Below are 18,115 nucleotides of genomic sequence, written 5' to 3'. Positions count from 1 at the left end.
GGGCTGCGCGTGGTGTGGGCGCCAGCCGTCTTTGTTTCAGGGGACCGCCTCTCCAATTCTCCCAGCCGGCCCGGGAAGGGGGAAGGGAGTAACTCCGGCCGCTTGCCACCCCGCCCGGTAAGGCCCGCGCGCCTCGGCGATCTCACCCGAGCTGCTTCTCTCAGCCAGCCAGCCGTTCCAGGATGGGGTATGCTGTCTTTTTTATCTCTGTTGTGGCTTTGGGCGCTTTCTGTATCGTTTCTACTCCCCTAGTAGGTGTCCTGGAGAAGAAACTAAGATCCGCGCGTCTTACTAAGCCGCCATCTTCCAGGAAGTCCCCATTGGCCTTTCTTGAGTGAAGGTAACCTTTTGTTGGTGCCCTAATTTGGGCATTTTCACTTCCCTAGAACTGTAAACTTGTAACTTATTAAATCTCCCCTTTATAAAAGCCATTACAGTTTTGATATATTGCATTTCAGCAGCTACCAAACTATACACTTTCCATCAGTTTTTTTTTTAACTTTTTAATTGTGTAGTACAATATATATATATACAAGAAAAAGAAATAAGAAAGCAATGCTTTTCAAAGTACTCTTCAACAGGTAGTTACAGGGACAGATGCCAAAGTTTGTCTTGGGCTACCATACGATCCTCTCAGATTTTCACTACTAGCTGCTCCAGAATATAGGAGGCTAGAAGGCTTAAATATTTTTATCATCACAATCAACTTTTTTCCCTCTTTTTTTGTGAAAAATAACATATATACAAAAAAGCAATAAATTTCAAAGCATAGCACCACAATTAGTTGAAGAACATATTAAGAGTTTAACATGGGTTACAGTTCCACAATTTTAGGTTTTTACTTCTAGCTGCTCTAAGATACTGGAGACTAAAAGAGATATCAGTTTAATGATTTAGCATTCACATTCATTTATTAAATCCTATCTTTATTGTATAACTCCACCATCTTTCCATCCCTCTCTTTAGGGGTGTTTGGGCTATGGGCATTCTAAATTTTTCATACTGGAAGGGTCTGTCACTAATATGGGTTAGGAAGATGGAACTATCTGATGTTCTGGAGAGGCTGGGCCCTCTAGGTTTCAGGATTTATCTGGACCAGGGACCCCTCTGGAGGTTGTAGGTTTCTGGAAAGTTACTCTAATGCATGGAACCCTTGTGGAATCTTATATATTGCCTTAGGTCTTCTTCAGCATTGGCTGGAATGGTCCTGGTTGGGGGTTGGTAGGTTATGATAGGTAGCAAGGTCAACCTGAAGCTTGTGTAACAGCAACTTCCAGAGCAGCCTCTCGACTCTATTTGAATTCTCTCTGCCGCTGATACTTTATTAGTTACGCTTCTTTCCCCCTTTTTGGTCAGGATGGAATTGTTGATCCCATGGTGCCAGGGCTGAATTCATCCCTGGGAGTCCTCTCCCACATCATCAGGGACGCTTTCACTCCTGGATGTCATGTCCCCGTAGTCTCCTTCAGTTTTTTTTTTTTTTTAGTAATAATTACTGCATATTTATTTATTTATTTATTTACTTGTACATGGGCAGGCACTGGGAATCGAACCCGGGTCTCCGGCATGACAGGTGAGAACTCTGCCACTGAGCCACCATCACCTACCCCTCCTTCAGTTTTGAAGGACAGTTTTGCTCAATGAAGAATTCTAGGCTGGAAATTTTTCTTTCAGTACCTTAAATATATCATACCCCTGTCTTCTCACCTCCATGGTTTCTGATGAGAAATTGGCATTTAATCTTATTGCAATTCTCATGTATGTGTTGAATCACTTGTCTCTTGCCACCTTCAGAATTCACTCTTTATCTTTGCATTTGATGTTCTGATTAGTATGTGTCTCAGAGTAGGTTTATTAGGATTTATTCTGTTTGGAGTATGTTGCACTTTTTGGACATGTATATTAACAATAAGAGTTGGGAAATTTTTGGCCATTATTTCCTGAAATATTTTTACTACCCCTTTTCCCTTATCTTCTTTTGGGACACCCATGACATGTAGGTTTGTGTGTTTTGTGCTGTCATTCAATTCCCTGAGACCATGCTCAATAGCTTCTATTCTTTTCTCTATCTGTTCCTTTGTTTGGAAGATACAAATTATTTTATCTTCTGGTTCACTGATTTTTCTTGTTCAAATTTATTGCTGCATGTCTCTAGTGTATTTTTAATCTTTTCTATTGTGCCTTTCATTCTCATAAATTCTTTTATGTTTCTTTTCATACTTTCAAATTTTTCTATTATGCTTACCAAATGTCATTTTAATATCCTTTATCTCTTTAGTCATATTTTCTTTTATCTCTTTGAATCAATTTAGGAGATTCGTTTGAACATCTTTGATTAGCTGTTCCAAATTCTGTGTCTCATCTAAAATTTTAATTTATTCCTTTGACAAATTAGGCCAAATCTTCCTATTTCTTAGTATGGCTTATAATTTTCTGCTCATAACTGGGCATCTGATTATCTTGATGAATTTTCTCTGACAGTCAGTTTATCTGTCTTGCCTAAGGTTTCATTGCTGATTGGCTTTGTGTTAAGACACCTCATTGACACTTGGTTCAATTTATTCTAGTCCTTTAGAATTGCCATATTTAACAGATCAGATTTTTCAGCTCTGCTTCATCTGGTTCTTACCCTGACTATAAGGTACAATTTTTAAGTTAGCATTACTTGTGTAATTGTTTCACCCCTAGGAGAAATCTTCTTTTTCTCTGTTCCTTCTCTGGGAATCTTGATCTGATCTTTTTGTTTTGCATATATTATTATTATTATTATCTCTCCTTTCATTGCCTCTAGCTGTTTTTGCCTTGATGACAAATTTTGTGATAAGGGTCAACTCAAAGAGAATCATCCCAAGTCAGTATTTCCCAGCCAAAGCAGGGCCAGGGACCCACAATAGACAGTTCCCAAGAACCCTGGGAATAGAGGGTCAGGGAAGATGCCAAAATGCCTTTTTGATGGCTCCTGAAGCTGTGCTTTCAACCTTTGAGCAGGTGGTGCTCTTTAGCAAACTTTTCCCCCCGCACTAGGAGACCCTAGGCTTTAACTCTCCACTTTAAACCTTTAATCCTCCACCATATTCACCACTGTCAGGGGTGGGGTTAAAACTGTGGCTACAGTGTTCCTTGTCCAGGGCAAGCTAAAACAGCAGTTCAGAGCCTGGACCCAGCTATCTAAATTTGCCAATAAAAAGTCATTATCAGTGCTTGGCCATGCATCCCCTATTCTTGGCGAAGAGGGCTTCTATGTCCCCCTCCATCTGCAGCAGCCAGCCCAGGTCAGACCCAAGGTGGCTTGCCTCACAAGCAGAAATGGGTGCCAGCAGTTGCTGTACAGTCATTTACAGTCTCTTCATCCCACTCTCTAAGTTCTCTCCTGTCCTCCAGAACCCCAGCATAGTGTTTCAGACAGTTTCTGCATGTTCATTACCTGATTTTGTAAGAAGGGTGAGTCCTGCAGTCTTTACTCTGCCATCTTCTTTAGAAATTCTCTCAAGGTGGGTGTTATGGTGCCTATTTTCGAGGTGAAGAAACCGAGTCTCAGAGAGGTCAGCAACTTTCTTTAGTTCTTACAACAAGCAGATGTCTGTGATTTTGCATCTGAATTCCCTTCTCTCGTTCTCTTACTTTTCTTTCCTTTTGTTTTCCTGTCTCCTCTCTGCTGTTTTCCTTTTCTTACCAAACCATCTGTCTGCTTTTAGCACTATGTTATAAGCTTTTTAAGGAAAGGGCTCATATTGAGTTATGTTTTACTTTTATGCCTAGCATGGTACTTTGCCCATAGTAGATGTTTCTTAAATGCCAGATGAATAAGTAGTGTTTTCTTCCCTTAACAGTCTCAGTGGTTACATTACTTATTTACAGTGATAGCTTTAACAGTACAATGATAATCTCATATCCTTCTTAGTTTTGTTAGTGAAAACTTGCACAATTAACATTAAGTGTTTGCTAAAGCCTTGTGATATGAACAAAAATTGATTACCTGACACAAATGGCAAACATCAGCTAGAATGTTTATTGTTATTATTCTCTCTCTTTTTGTTGCCTCTAGCAACAAACTTATAAATTTGCCATAATTAAAAATAATAACAATAACTAGGCCCCCATTAGGGCCTTACTAGAATGCCCTATTCATGTAGTACAAATAGTAAATGGGTCTGCAGTCTTTGAATGCCTGAGTATGGGCAATTGGCTAGACCCTCATGGTTTCCCTTTCTTCTTAGAGAATATTGAACACTACAGCTATAGAAGTTAAGCACAGGCCAAAAGTGGCCTGTATCATAAAGACAGCTTTGTCCTCAGTCTCTCTGGTCCCACAAAGCCATGATCACCCACTGTCCTCAGTGTATATATCTGATGCCTGGAAGATAAATGGTGCACAAAGATATGAAGCTGTGCCTTATTCCCTGCCCAGGTCAGAGATTGGAGAAGATGACCTGTATTTAGCTAAAGCTCTTTGCAGCTCAGATGACAATTTTCAGGTACATTTTTCAATTACAACCTTGAGTTACAACTTTCATAGTCACATGAATCACAGTTCACTATACAAAGGTTGCTTGGGAAGAATATTTTCAACATTAATCACACAGATCTACCTCAATATGAGTTCTACCACTCTTTGCACAGCACTACCCTCAGCAAAATGTGACCCAACTACAATCTTCAAAATATTTATTTCAGCACTGACAACTTATTAGAGTGGATCTGGGACCCTGAGACTCTCTTAGGTGAGCTTCAATCTTCCCACAAGCTCCCTTGGCGTATATAATGCAAATGACTTGGCCGTAATTTACTTACAATTTCTCAGTCACATGTCTTAACCACAAAGTAATTATTAACTACACACTATCAAGTTAGCACAAAAACATTTTGCAAAATGAAAGATTATTGTCATTTGTATTTTGGTAGAACATATTATTAGATACGTTTTTTTTTTAGAGCAAGTAGTGGATATGTATCCTGGAATTATATCGTCTGGGGTTGAAGACTCAATCTGCCATTTCCTAGTTTAAGGATTTTCCAACCTTGACGCTAGTAATATTTGGGACCAGATAGTTCTTTGTGGTGGGGTGCTGTCCTATGTACTGTAGAATTTTTAGCTGCATCCTTAGCCTTTACCTACTAGAAGTGCATAGCACCCACCCCTCCACCTTGTGACAACTAAAATGGCTCCAGATATTGCTGAAAATCTCCTGACCTGGAAGGTGGAGGGCAAAATTACCCTAGATGAGAATGATTGCATTAGTTGAAGACCTTGAGGAATTTCTCAATCTCTCTGTGATTCAATAATTTTAATTATAAAATGTGTAAAATAAAACCCAATTTATGCTATTGTTGGGAGGATATATAACAAAAATTCATCAGCATGTACTTGGTATAGGTTAAAGTATAAAGTAAATATTATTTACAAATATTAGAAACAACAATATTTATCAAAGGTAGTTAATATAGCTAGACAGTGTAAGCCATACTGTAATTGTGATAATTAAAGAATTTAAGTCATTTTCCCCAAATTTTTAGTGATAGTTAATTTAATAAAATAAAATCTAAATATTTACAGGAGTAAATTTGATGACATTACCCAGTCCCTACTCTTAATTCCTGAAGTTAATTTTTTATTCTTAGTCTAATATCAAAGCAACTCATTCATAAAATGCTTAAAGCCTTAGCATAAATGTAAATAAAAACTCAAATATACAAAAACAAGGATTTGATTGCTTATTAAAAAATTATTGAGTTTCAGACAATTAAATTCTAACATGGCTTGTTCTTTAAATAGGGAGTCTGCCCAGGAATTGTCCAAGGTGTCCCCTTAGAAAATTATCCATGACCCAAGGGACTTTAAGGGATTTAAAGTATGAAATACAGGAGATTTTTGAATCTTCTGAAATTATATGAAATTCTTGTGTTTTTTTACATCTTTGCTGAGTCTCACAGTTTTAACCTAGTTCTCAAAAGAACTCATCACCCTCAACTGCTGAAGGATCACTGTTTTGACTTGTTGAGTTAGAAAACAAGAAAAATCTGTCTGGTTGTCTTCAGAATTCTAGTTTTGTCTCTGCACTGAACTTTAGTGTGATCATCTGGGCTCCCTGAGTTTCAATTAGCCATCTATAAAATGGGGAGGGGGTGTTTGAAATATATAGACTTGAAAGCCTCATCTTATTCTTACATTCTAGAATAAAAAATTTGGCCCTTGAAAAGCATACTACATTTATAAGACTATATAATTAATGTTCCCAAAGTCACTGAATGCCTAAATCTTCTCTAGAAATATTTACTTTGCCAAATTCTCAGAATCATCATGGTAATCACGACTTTACTTATTTTAATTTTAATGACATATAAAATATAAACATCCTAATTCTAGTTTTACAAAGTGTTCCCACAGGTGACATACAAGCAGGTAAGTTGCAAGAAAATCAAAACAGCTTAAAGAGACATGTTTGGCTTGGTGCAGAGGGCTTATGGACTATTTGGATCCTACTCAATTTTCAACAGAAAAGAAAGCAATGAAGTGGATGTGCCTTTCACTGCAAAAAAAGTTTCTTTTTCCCAAAAAGCACTTGTCTAAAGAACCCAGTGGGAGTGAAAGGATGATGTTGACCATATCCCTGTTGCTTTGATTTAAGGAAAACTCATAAAACAGTTATTTCCTGGTTTTGGTGGTCCCTCAGTACCCACTAATGTAGAAATTACTCCTTTCCCTGGAGTAAATGGTACACTCGTAGTAAAAAAAAGGAAAAGTAAAAGAAAGAAAAAAAGTTTAGCTCTCAGGAGTAATTAAGTTCAGTGGTGAAAACTCTTCTCAAGAGGATATAGTGATTAAGAAAAACTAACTTTCATATAAGCATCAATTACTAGCAATTAATTATCTTTATACTTGCTAGATCATAATATGTTTTTATTTTCACGAAACTTATCATAAAATAAACCTGGGGAACAAGAAAAACAATATCCAAAGTCTTACACTATACACTTGTAGGGAGAATAATTTTTTTTTAAGTAATCAGAATTAGCCCTTGCTTGTCAAAACCAGTGATTAAAAGTTTAGATCATTTGATCCTATACTTTATAGTAGGACAGTTTACCTTAAGCTTTTGATAGCCAGAGAAAACCAGAAACAATTCAGATATTAAAAAGAAACATATGTTGGTTGAGTAATAGATATTAAAGAGGGCAAAACATGTAAATTGGGTCGACATTACAGCAAGGCAAGTTTCATTTCAATTAAAATAATGCGTTTAGAATTTCCATTGTTTGGCAACAATAGGGTGAGCAACCATCCCAGTTTTCTCAGGATTGAGGGGGTTTCCAGGAATGGGACTTGTAGTATTAAAAACAGGTAAGTCCTGGGGTGTCAGGACAAGTTGGTTACTCTAAAAATGGATTGAGAAGCTTTTGAATACTGTGTGCTTCATCATCAGATGTATTCAAATAGAGGTTGACAGACAAATTTTGAGGGAGATGCCAGAGAAACTTTTGATTTGAGGCTTGAGAATGAGCTCCATAACCTCTGAGGGAGCCAGCCATGTCTGAGGCATGGTGAGAGAATCTACCAAGAAAACTGACCTGTGGTAGGTCCAACCTCATTGCTAAATCCTCTGGAATTATAAATCCTTCATATTCCAGATTCAGAACTCAATTGAATTGGATCTTCTAAGACATCCCCTAATTCCTGGAGGAATTTATGCAATAAAGCCATCAATCGAGGATATGTTTTCAAAAGGCATACAATCAGCAAATTACAATGGGAAAGACAAAGGATTTGGAGCTTCAGTTCTAAATTTGGAACTTGGAAGTTTCAAGCAAGTTGTTAAATCTCCCTGATTATTGGTTTCCCCACCTCTGAAATGAGGGTAATAAGATAGCTCAGCCTATCTTACAGGACTGTTGGGAAGTTCATGAATGCTAGTGTCTGTGAAGGCATTATGAACTAAAGCAAACCCACACCTGTTGCACATTTCTGTGACATGATTCTCTCTACCATCCTGAGATGCTGACCAGGTAGGTATTGTCCTTATAAGCCAAATGAATGTGTACGAGTTGCATTATTTAAAGTAAGCTAACACATGATAACAAAAAGATGCTACAATATGCAACAGATCAAACCTTACAACAGGTGTTCTGGTCTATGTTAGCTCTTTATCACAGTAATTCAGAGATCCAGGAAACTTACAGTTTATGGATTTGGCAATCCTTAGAGACTCACTGTCACCTTGTTCAGCTGGTGCAAGGTTGAGAAGGGAATATAGAGATAGTACCCTTGCTTCTTAAAAGCTGGTACCAGAAATGACACCCATCACGTCCATTCACATTCTATTGGCCAGAACTCAATCACATGGTCAAACCATATAAGGAAGTTGGGGAATTACAGCTTAATGTGTACTCAAGATGGTTCAGAGAATCATAAGAGGTCGGGCACGTCAAAAGTTTGGGTAATTCAGTTGTTCAACATGACATCAAGGTCTCAAGCTATCTCTGTCAGCTTTGTCATTCAGGTTGCTCCCTTCACTGTCACTATATAACTTGTGTAGTATCAGTTGTCCAGATATAATATATATGAAAAGAAGAGGAACCCTTTTACCTAAGCTGCACCACTGTAGAAACAAGAAAATCCTTCATGGAACCTCCCTAGTAGGGCTTCTCTTTAGGACAGAATGCTATCATATGCCCGTTCTTAAATCAATGATTGTCAAGGGATATGGGTTACTATGATTGGTTAGGTGAAGCACAAGGTTGGGTGGAGAACAATGTATTATCCAAACAAAGTCATATTTCTGTTAACAAGAAAGAAGATGCTGTGTGCATTTGGTTTAGGAAACCAACAATATTGCCTAAACCATCATCAATACACAGTTTTGGCCCTGACATCCTGTACCTTGTTCTTGCTTCATTTTCCTGTTTTCCAGTTTGCCTATTCTTTCCTCTCTCTTTTTAATTCTACCATTCTCTCTCCTCAATATACTCTCTATCTTGAACCTAAACGACTGGGCTGAACCACTTTGGTCTATATACAAACAAGCTGCAATGTTCACAGACTGTACACCATGTATTTTGCCAAGATAGACATGACTGCGAGATTTGCAAGGACTACTCAGCTACATGATGTGGCCAGGTGACAGGATATGACTTAAATAAAATAAGGTCTAAACTCTGTGGATAGAATTCCCCATTATAGAGTTATACAACCCTTTTGACATGCTTCATGTCTCAGTTTGCCAGGGCTGCTATGAAAAATGCCACACACTAGTAGGGGAAACAATAAGTATTATTATTGACTTACAGTTTGCAGTGTTCTAATGGAGGTTTGCTGGCAGTCAATCTTTGCCTTTGTCACATCGCGATCTGTATATTTGTCTCCTGAATATTTTTGCTTATAAATGCTCCAGTCATATTAGATTAAGACCCATCCTGGTTCAACTTGGCATCATATTGGTAGTATCTTCTGAGATCCTATTAATAAATACATCCACATCCATATGGTGTGGGTTAGGACCCGAAGATCCCATTTACAAATGAGTTCACACTCACTAGACAAATGAATATGTCTTGTGGGGGACATGATCCAATTTCTAAGGCCGCACCACAGAATACCCCACATGATTAAATCTTAACAATGCAGTTGGAGCTGGTGTTTTAAATCAATGCCAGAAGTTCTACAGAAGTGTAGTGAGAACTCTATAGGGATAGGTGAATTTGAGCAGGAAGGCTCCAGCTTTCCTTACCCTATTGCATGTCTTACCCATGTCTTACCCATGAAAGCACTGCTTCTGTTAAAAGATCTTACTACATAAAACAATTCTAAAATGAGTTTTAGAGGCACCCATTAAGGAGCCCTCATTCCTTTTACCTAAACCCGTTTTTACTGGATATTATCTCTCTACTTCTGAATTCTTGACTTCAAAGGCTATCTTTGAGTCCAACTTTAGGTCCTTGAAAATTTGACATAAATTCTGATTTTATCTTTTATTTCTTGACATAGGATTTCTCTTACCATGCAATTGCCCCCTTTCTTTAACCAACTCTCAAAAAAGTCTAAGTGTCTTTTCTTATCAATGATGTGTCTATGGCTCTGATTTCCAGCTCACCTCTTTTTCCAATACTTCAGCTGCTGACTAGTCACCATTGCTCCATTTCTGTCTGTGACTTGGAAGAAGGGTTGGAACACTGGCATACAATTTCCTTGAACGACAACTCCTCTAGGAGCTGCCCTTGACAGAGCTTTGAGTCTCTCTTAAATCTTTGTATTGCCCAGGGAACTTCTTTCCATTTTAATTGTGATTCTTCAGGCATGAAGCTCTTCTACTGGTAAAATTTCTATGTTAAAAAGCTAATCCCTTATGTTTCAAAGTCTGAATACATTTTTTTTTTTTTTTTTTTACTGTCTGAAATCACTTCTTTGACTGCATTTGCCTTTTTTAAATATGGTAAATGTCTTGCCTGCAGAATCTGTGGAATTCCTGTCTCTTGAGACATGTGGAGTTGAACTGGACCTGGCCCTCAAAAAGATGATTGTTGTGTTGGCGGGGGAATAGATGGGATGACCTGGAAGGTCTACTCCAGCTCTGATTTTGATGATGTGATTCTAACCAGATGGGTCCAATGGCATATTAGACGTCTATTGATGCTACCTCTGTGCTTCTCATCCTGGGTTTATTCTTCTGGTGATTGTATATTTTCTTTGGCTGAGGGTCTCCATTTGTGATGTACGGCATGTGCGTAACAAAAGCCCTTTGTGTCTCACATGGAGCAGGCTGCAAAGGGCTCATGAAGGAACTGAGCAAATCAGATGTCTGCATCTACATTTTCATTTTCTCATGGAAACCCTGCGATCCTTCACAGATTGTGGCTTTTAGTGTATTTTGTTTATTTGAATATGGCTAAAGACATGACTTCTTAATGTTGTGGTGTCATGTCTATGTCTCAAGAAAAATAATAAACCACAGTCTAATATCACACTACATATGGATATTCATTAATAAGAAGGCAGGAGGGTTATTAAACAGTAATTTAAAGATAGTTGGGCACTCAGTAGATAAATATAATTTGCCTAGAGACAAGATCTCTTATTACCTTAACAATTATATTTTAGGCATTACATATTACTTGGAAAATGCACTGTATATACTTTTATAGGTTTCCTTTTCATATACTTGTGCTACACAGGGAAAAGAAGTCAAAACGAAAATGGGCTCTACTGATAATTAAATTTGTTTATAGCTTGTTTTGAGAGTCATCAAACATTTATCTGTTTGATGACTCATCATCCCACCGTGAACTGAACATGGTGGCTGGCTATAGATATAAAAGCCACATCTGTACTTAAAAAGAACTGTGCCAGCCAAACACAGAGCATCTTTTATAATGGAAAAAATCTGATCTTCCCTATATATTTTCCATAATAGAAGCAATGCATGGTACTCACTGGTTTGGCCTTACTCTTCTGGTGAGACTTGACTATCCATTACATTTAGGATACAGTCCAAATTCCTTAGCCTAACATATGAAAACTTTTTTTCTTAATTGGACCCCAAGTTATATTTATTTCTCCCTAAATTATAACCTAAAACGTCTAAAAACCACTTTCTTTCTCAAACAAACACTTTCTAGCACATCTTCAAGCTTTTGACCTCTTACCTTTGTAAATATTTTCCACCTGGCTCACCTGCTCCTAGGGAACTCTTATTCATTCTTTAAAACACAATTTAAATGCCATTTCTTTCATTCAAGCAGTTCATCAGAAATCTACTATGTGCTCCATACTAGAGAGAACAGTGTGATCATAGTAGACTTTGTTTCTGCCCTTGTAAGAGCTAATTTAGTCAAGTAGGAGAGATAGGTATCTTGACAACAGTTATGACACAGCATGAACTTATGATAGGAGTTGTCCAAGGTGTTATAAGATCATACAATAGGGGCATCTATGTAAAGTGGAGCAGTCAAAGGTTGAGACTTGTTTGTTTGTTTTTTTTCTTTACTAAGCAAAGTGATAAAAGTTTATTGAACTTGAGTTTACTGAAGAGTTGAGCATGGGCTTACTTAATGGAGAGATGCACCTTGAAGCCTGTTGTTTTGACCCGAAGGGACTTTTCCAGCCTAGAGACCAAAAAAAACACCAGCTATGGGCTATTTATTATAGGGACTTACTTACAGAAGTGAAGAAAGAAATTAATCTAGGAGTCAAGTTGCTCTGATGGCAGCTGATACAGAGTCAGTGTGAAAGTGTTTCACATTCATCAGAGGGGGAAGCAGGGTTTTATAGTGGGTGTAGACAAAGCAGGCACAGAGCCAAGAGAGTGCATGTACATGTTGCTAACAAAGTTAACTGTTTCTTAATGTTTGTCTCTGGACACAATTTCTCATGAAGTTAGCCTTGGGGAAAGATAACCAAGGCACAGAGCTGAGAGAGTACATGTGGAATTGTGCATAACTGCTGACAAAGTTGGAAGAGTTGGGGGATATTGAGTAATGCAAAAATATAGTTCGGTTACGCCTGAATGCTGAGTAAGAATTAAACAGGTGAGAGGGAAGGGTGTCAAAAAGAAGGGCAAAAGTGATGCTGGCAGAGGAAAAGGAATATGTGAAAGACCTGAGGAAAGGTTGAATGAATGTTCAGAAACTGAAAGAATGCCCTTGTGAATGGATGTAGAGTTCATGGGTAAAAGTAGAGAACGGTGGCTAGAGAGGTAAGTGGAGTCCAATCATGGAGGGAGTGAGTGGTGGCTCGGTGACATCTACCATGATATGTTTCTCACTAGTCTCTGTTTCTGTGTTAACATTTCTGTCTTTTCGTAGAGTTGAACTCCTTGAAATCAGGAACCACGTCTGCTTCATCTTTGTGTCTATAAAATTTGACAGATTTTGGAATGTGGTTAAGGGCTTTGTTGAATTGAATTCAATTGAATGGACTGCCATCCTTAATAAAGGATGTTGAAGAAACATAACTCAAAATGTGGTTTTCCAAACCTTGGAAAATGGAATTTGCCTTAAATCCCTTACAAGGTGAAATTCCGTTAAGGCTTTTAGTGTTCGATTGAAATGAAGATTGGCATAAATCTTCACATTAATGATATAGTTGCCCACAATGCTCTAAGAATCCTTTACTTACAATTGTAAGGAAACTCAGAGAATAATTTGCCCAAATTCTGTAAAATATAGGGGAGAAGAGTGAAGTCAAGTGGTCACAGTTTTCTCTGTTAAAGCTACTGTTAGAGCCTACATCCTTGAATTGTTTGTCTCTATGGCTAGATTGCAAATTCCTTCAGACAGAGACTATATTTTTCATCATTATTCCTTGGTATCTTGCAGTGTCTGGTCCACAGTAGTTGCTCAATAAATATCAAATAATAAAATAATAGGATGAGTGAATGACTGAATACTATGAAATTTTACTAATTTTGAATTTTGTCTTTTTCATAGTTGCCTCATGTCCAAGTCTAGACCATGCTGATTTTTATAACTATCTAAAATTTAATGTAATGCACTAATCTGTTTTTTGCAAGTTTAATTTCCACAGAGCCAGTAATTAATTCTTAAGGATACTGTCCAAACAAGTTCTTTCCTTCTTTTTATTTGTATCCCAAGAATGAAAAATATCAGTGGATGAATTGAGAACTTACTGCATGCTTTTCTTTTGAATGAGATTTCTAACAGATACTGGCCAACGTTACCGCCATGGCCATATCAAACCTGCCTATAAGAAATATATGAGAAATTCATCACCCATTTCTTTTCTTTGGCTTGGGGAGCTGTAATATGTTCTCACAATTATTTCACTTTACTTTTGTTTGCATCTTTCCAACAAAATTTTAAGTCCGACAATACAATGAACTTCCTTAGAAAGTAATGGATATTCATCACTAAATGTTTGAAGCCACATTTTGCTGATGTATATCAGGAAATCTTTCATTAGTAGGAAGGTTAAAATAAAGCTCTTTTAATGTTCCTTCTAGTTATAAAACTTAAGCAATTTTTGATGCTTATCAGGATGAGCCCTTCTCATAATTCTATTAATCAAATATGAATAATTCCCCATGCTGGTATTCTGGAAAATATTTAAATGATTTCTTTCTAGTTATTTTTAGCAATAATGGAATTCAACTCAGGAAGTTTATGTTAAACTGAATCTCACTGGAGTTTCAGTCAGCTTGTCACCTTGCCTGATGAATGATAAAGAGTCTAGGCCTCTTTGAGCTGAACTGTGTCCTTTTTTATATCCCCCACCCTTCTGGCTAAAGAGCATATTTCATGTAAATGGAAAGTTTCATTGAACACAGGTCATAATCCAATTGGAATCTTGTTATCAGGTTGGACTAGTCTGAAAAAAAACAATAGTTAACATTTACAAATACTGACTTTAGTCTATACCTTTGAAACTTAAAAAGATAGTCTCTCAATTCCTCAGTGATAACTCAGGAGCTGCTTTAGTTGGGTAGTGTACAGTTCCGTATTTGTATTCCTTGAAAGGTCATTTGTGGGGAGGGGCACAAATACTACTAGTCAAATTATCAGTAGCACTTTAGCAATACAACAAAAGCTTTGTAATGACACCAGATTTAGAAGGGTAGAAGAATTGAGCTGAAATTCTAAACTTTGTACTCCAAGTCTTTTTAAATTGGAATAATGAATTCATTTCAGCCATAGTTTACTAAATATATCCTGTATTTCTGAAACTGTCAAAGATGTTTGCTGGGTATAGAAGATCTATGGGTCAGTAGAGATAGACTTGGATGATATATATTCTGGGCAAGTCTTATAATCTCACTGTTTCAGATTTTTTTCTTTGATAAAGGAGGATAACAATGTCTCATTTAGTTCTATAGATTGGTATGAAGATAAAATGTGACAGTGTATGTGAAAACAATGTGCAGTCTGGAAAACAATTGGGACATGACTCAGTCTGAAGCTGAGAGAGAGAAATGGGAAGCAAAGTCTGACCTCCTGTGACACTTCTACTACAGTTGACTGGTGGACAGATTAGGTAATTTTTATTTCACATTTCACCAGGGTGTACCAGTATTTTGAACTTTTCTTTCCTATTTCCTATTTAAAAGATTCCCATGCTGGGTCACGTTGTCCGGGGGAAGATCACTGGGAAGATCACTGATCCAGTGAACTTATCCCCCCAGAACTGTTACTGGTGGTGGTTGAAAACCGCGGCTCTTCATCTGTGCACAGGGATAGCAGCGTCTCAGCCAAAGATCTGTAACTTTCTGGAGATTCAATTTTATTCAACGATATTGAGAAAATAAAATTTTATGTTAAAACAAATCTGGATGTATTTTAAATTATAAATCCAAATCCACAGGAATGTTAGGATAAAATAGAAAACTTCACAATGAATGTCATGTTTTTCATTGGAAGAACCGGGGGCACAAATAACTTTCCTCTTTCATTAGGGATACCTCAAAGAAAGTGTTTCAGAAACACCGGCTAGGGATTGACTCCTTTAAACTAATCTGTTTATAGAGGGGGTCTTAGAAACCTTACCTTATGTGCTGGTTTGAAAGGATTATGTACCCTGGAAAAGCCATGTTTTAATCCCGATCCAATCCTGTGGGAGCAACTATCTAGTTTAATCCCTATTCAATAAGGTAGGCAGGAGTTTTTTATTAGATTATCTTCATGGAGATGTGACACACCCAATTATGGGTATTAAGTTTTTGTTAGATGGAGATGTGACTCCACCAATTCCAGGTAGGTCTTGATTAGCTTGCTAGAATCCTAAAAAGAGGAAGCGTTTTGGAGAGAGCAACAGAGCCATGAGGGGTGAGAGCCCCGAGAACCATGAGAGCCCACACAGCCATAGTTCTTTGGAGATGAAGAAGGAATACACCTGTGGGGGAGCTTCATGAAACAGGAAGATTGACAAGGAAGCTAGTAGCATTTCCATGTTCACCAGGTGCCTCTTCAGCTGAGAGAGAAACCCTGAAGGTGATTGGTCTTCTTGAAATGAGGTTATCTTTCCCTAGATGCCTTAGATTGGCCATTTCTATAGCCTTGCCTTAATTTGAACATTTTATGACTTTAGAACTGCAAACTTGCAGCTTATTAAATTCCCTTTTTAAAAGCTGTTCCATTCCTGGTATATCACATTCCGGCGGCTAGCAAACTAGAATACCTTAATAACTGGAAATCATGAGCACTTCAAAGTTTATTGGTAAGATATGAATATGCATAGATTATATACACACATTTCAGAAAGACAGATGCAAAAAAAAAAAACAGCAGAATGGCAAAAGATGGAGACAGGATGGGACAGGACAAGGGACAAGTAGGAAAAAGAACTTTCAGATCCTTTTTAACCTTATTAATCTGATCAATCATTTCACTAGCCCCCCTCCCCCCTTTTTTTTTTGGCCTGGGTAGGCACCGGGAATTGAACCCAAGTCTCCAGCAACTAGCCCCTTTTTTGAGTGATTTTTTTTTAGAATGAGATTGACTAAGACTAATATCTGCAATATTTGGCTGGGGCAAACACCAGAATTTCTGTAGAAGGGAGTGTTGGTAAACCAATCTTGAAAGGGGTACTTTAAACTGAGTTGACACACTTTAGTATATTTTTATTGTTTATAAAATAAAATATATAAATAGACTGGAGGGGAAGAGAAATGATGGAGATAATGGGGAGGATATTTAAAGCCTTTTAGATCCTCATCCATCTTAGGGTTCATTTGACACTTTTCTATATCTCTTGTGAAGGCAGGGAGGGGCAGCAAGTGATTCAGACCTCAGTCATAAAACCCAGCTGGTGTGATTGTTAAAAGTTCACATGCTTGAACCCCACCTCAGGCTTATTCAGTCAAGATCTCCAGACAGAGGCCTCAAAAATGTGTATTTTTAACAAGTGCTTCAGGTAAATCAAGACTATATGGGAAATACTGGCTTAGTAGAAACAGATAAGAGATTTTGAGCCAGATAGACCTAAATAAAAATCTCAGCCATTTTACTAGCTGTGTGATTGTGAATGCATCAGCTCCAATATCTCCAAAATGGGAAACATAATGATGCCTTTCTTATAGGATTGAACCGAGCAATATAAAACTGTTTTTACCACAACAGTTAACACAGTAGACACACAAAACACATTCATTTCACTCCCACTCTTTCCTATCCAGGGGCCCAATATTTCTTTCCTATTTTGCTTCCTTGGTTAGCTTCTTAGTGCCAGTTAAATGCATAGAAAGACCCTGTTCTTGTTCTTCGATTGGTACAAAGATATAGCAGCGTCAGCATGTACAGGAAATAATGTGGAGATTCCCCGAGCTTGTTAAAAGTCTTAAATATCTTTTCTTATTTTGTTCTTTATATTGCATGTTTGGAGAGTTGATTTTGATAAGAATTTTGCTCCCACCCTGTTCAGGTTTGCTAAAGCTGCCAGAATGCAATATACCAGATATGGATTGGCTTTTACAAAAGGGATTTATTAGTTTACAAATTTACACTTCTAAGGCCATGGAAATGTCCAAATTAAGGCATCAAGAGGAAGATATCTTCTCTGAAGAAAGGTTGCTTGTATCTGGGATTCCTTTGTCACATGGGAAGGCACATGGCTGGCCTCTGCTGGTGCTTTGTTCCAGGTTCTGTTGCTTTCAGCCTCTGATTGTAGGAGCTCTCTCACTCAGGTCTCTCTCTGGGCATTTCTAGTAAAAGATTAAGACCAAACTTGAATGGGCTGGGTCACATCTCAATAGAAACAATCGAATCAAAATCTGCCATCACAAAACATATGCACCCACAAGAATGGAGTAAATAAACATCGCCTTTTCTGGGGTGCATAAAGCTACTACACACACCCCAACCTCAAAAATTATTTTCTCGTTTCTTTAGAAAAAGTAAAAGCTGAATGAGAATAAATACTAGCCTCTGCAGAGGAATTGAGCAAGGGGATTGAAAGTTTAGATAGTTGACAAGGTCATGGTTCTTGCCTTCAACCTGTAGGGCAAACTGGTTTGTTTGCCTAGCAAACCAGTAAGGGAGACAGATATGTAAAGAACACATGATAGGGACATATTATATTGTTGGTGTGAGCAGTTTTAACAATTCTTCATTTCTATGGGTTCATGCTAACTCAGGTTAACTTCCAGATAAATTTGTAATTGAAATTCTTCTGCTTAGA

The 18,115-nt window shown here is 37.6% G+C and overlaps 2 long non-coding RNA genes across 2 annotated transcripts in view; one reads left to right on the top strand and one right to left on the bottom strand.

Annotated features, from left to right (window-relative positions):
* LOC143663034 (uncharacterized) overlaps positions 1 to 11,824 on the bottom strand; it is a 60,027-nt gene extending 48,203 nt beyond the window's left edge. Inside the window, exons 1-2 of the long non-coding RNA XR_013165718.1 lie at positions 11,635 to 11,824; positions 3,425 to 3,507 (exon numbers count right to left, since the gene is read on the bottom strand). This is a non-coding gene — a long non-coding RNA (uncharacterized LOC143663034). The remainder of the gene's footprint in view (positions 1 to 3,424; positions 3,508 to 11,634) is intronic.
* On the top strand, positions 7,267 to 15,253 carry LOC143663476 (uncharacterized). Its single transcript, XR_013165948.1, has 3 exons — positions 7,267 to 7,339; positions 14,812 to 14,977; positions 15,126 to 15,253. It is a non-coding gene; the product is annotated as an uncharacterized LOC143663476 (long non-coding RNA).
* Positions 15,254 to 18,115: the final 2,862 nt, after the last annotated feature.

The sequence above is a fragment of the Tamandua tetradactyla genome, chromosome 19, assembly GCF_023851605.1.
Source record: "Tamandua tetradactyla isolate mTamTet1 chromosome 19, mTamTet1.pri, whole genome shotgun sequence".
Taxonomy (NCBI): Eukaryota; Metazoa; Chordata; class Mammalia; order Pilosa; family Myrmecophagidae; genus Tamandua; species Tamandua tetradactyla.
The sequence above is the reverse complement of the archived record's forward strand: the minus strand, read 5'-3'. Positions and strand labels throughout refer to the sequence as shown.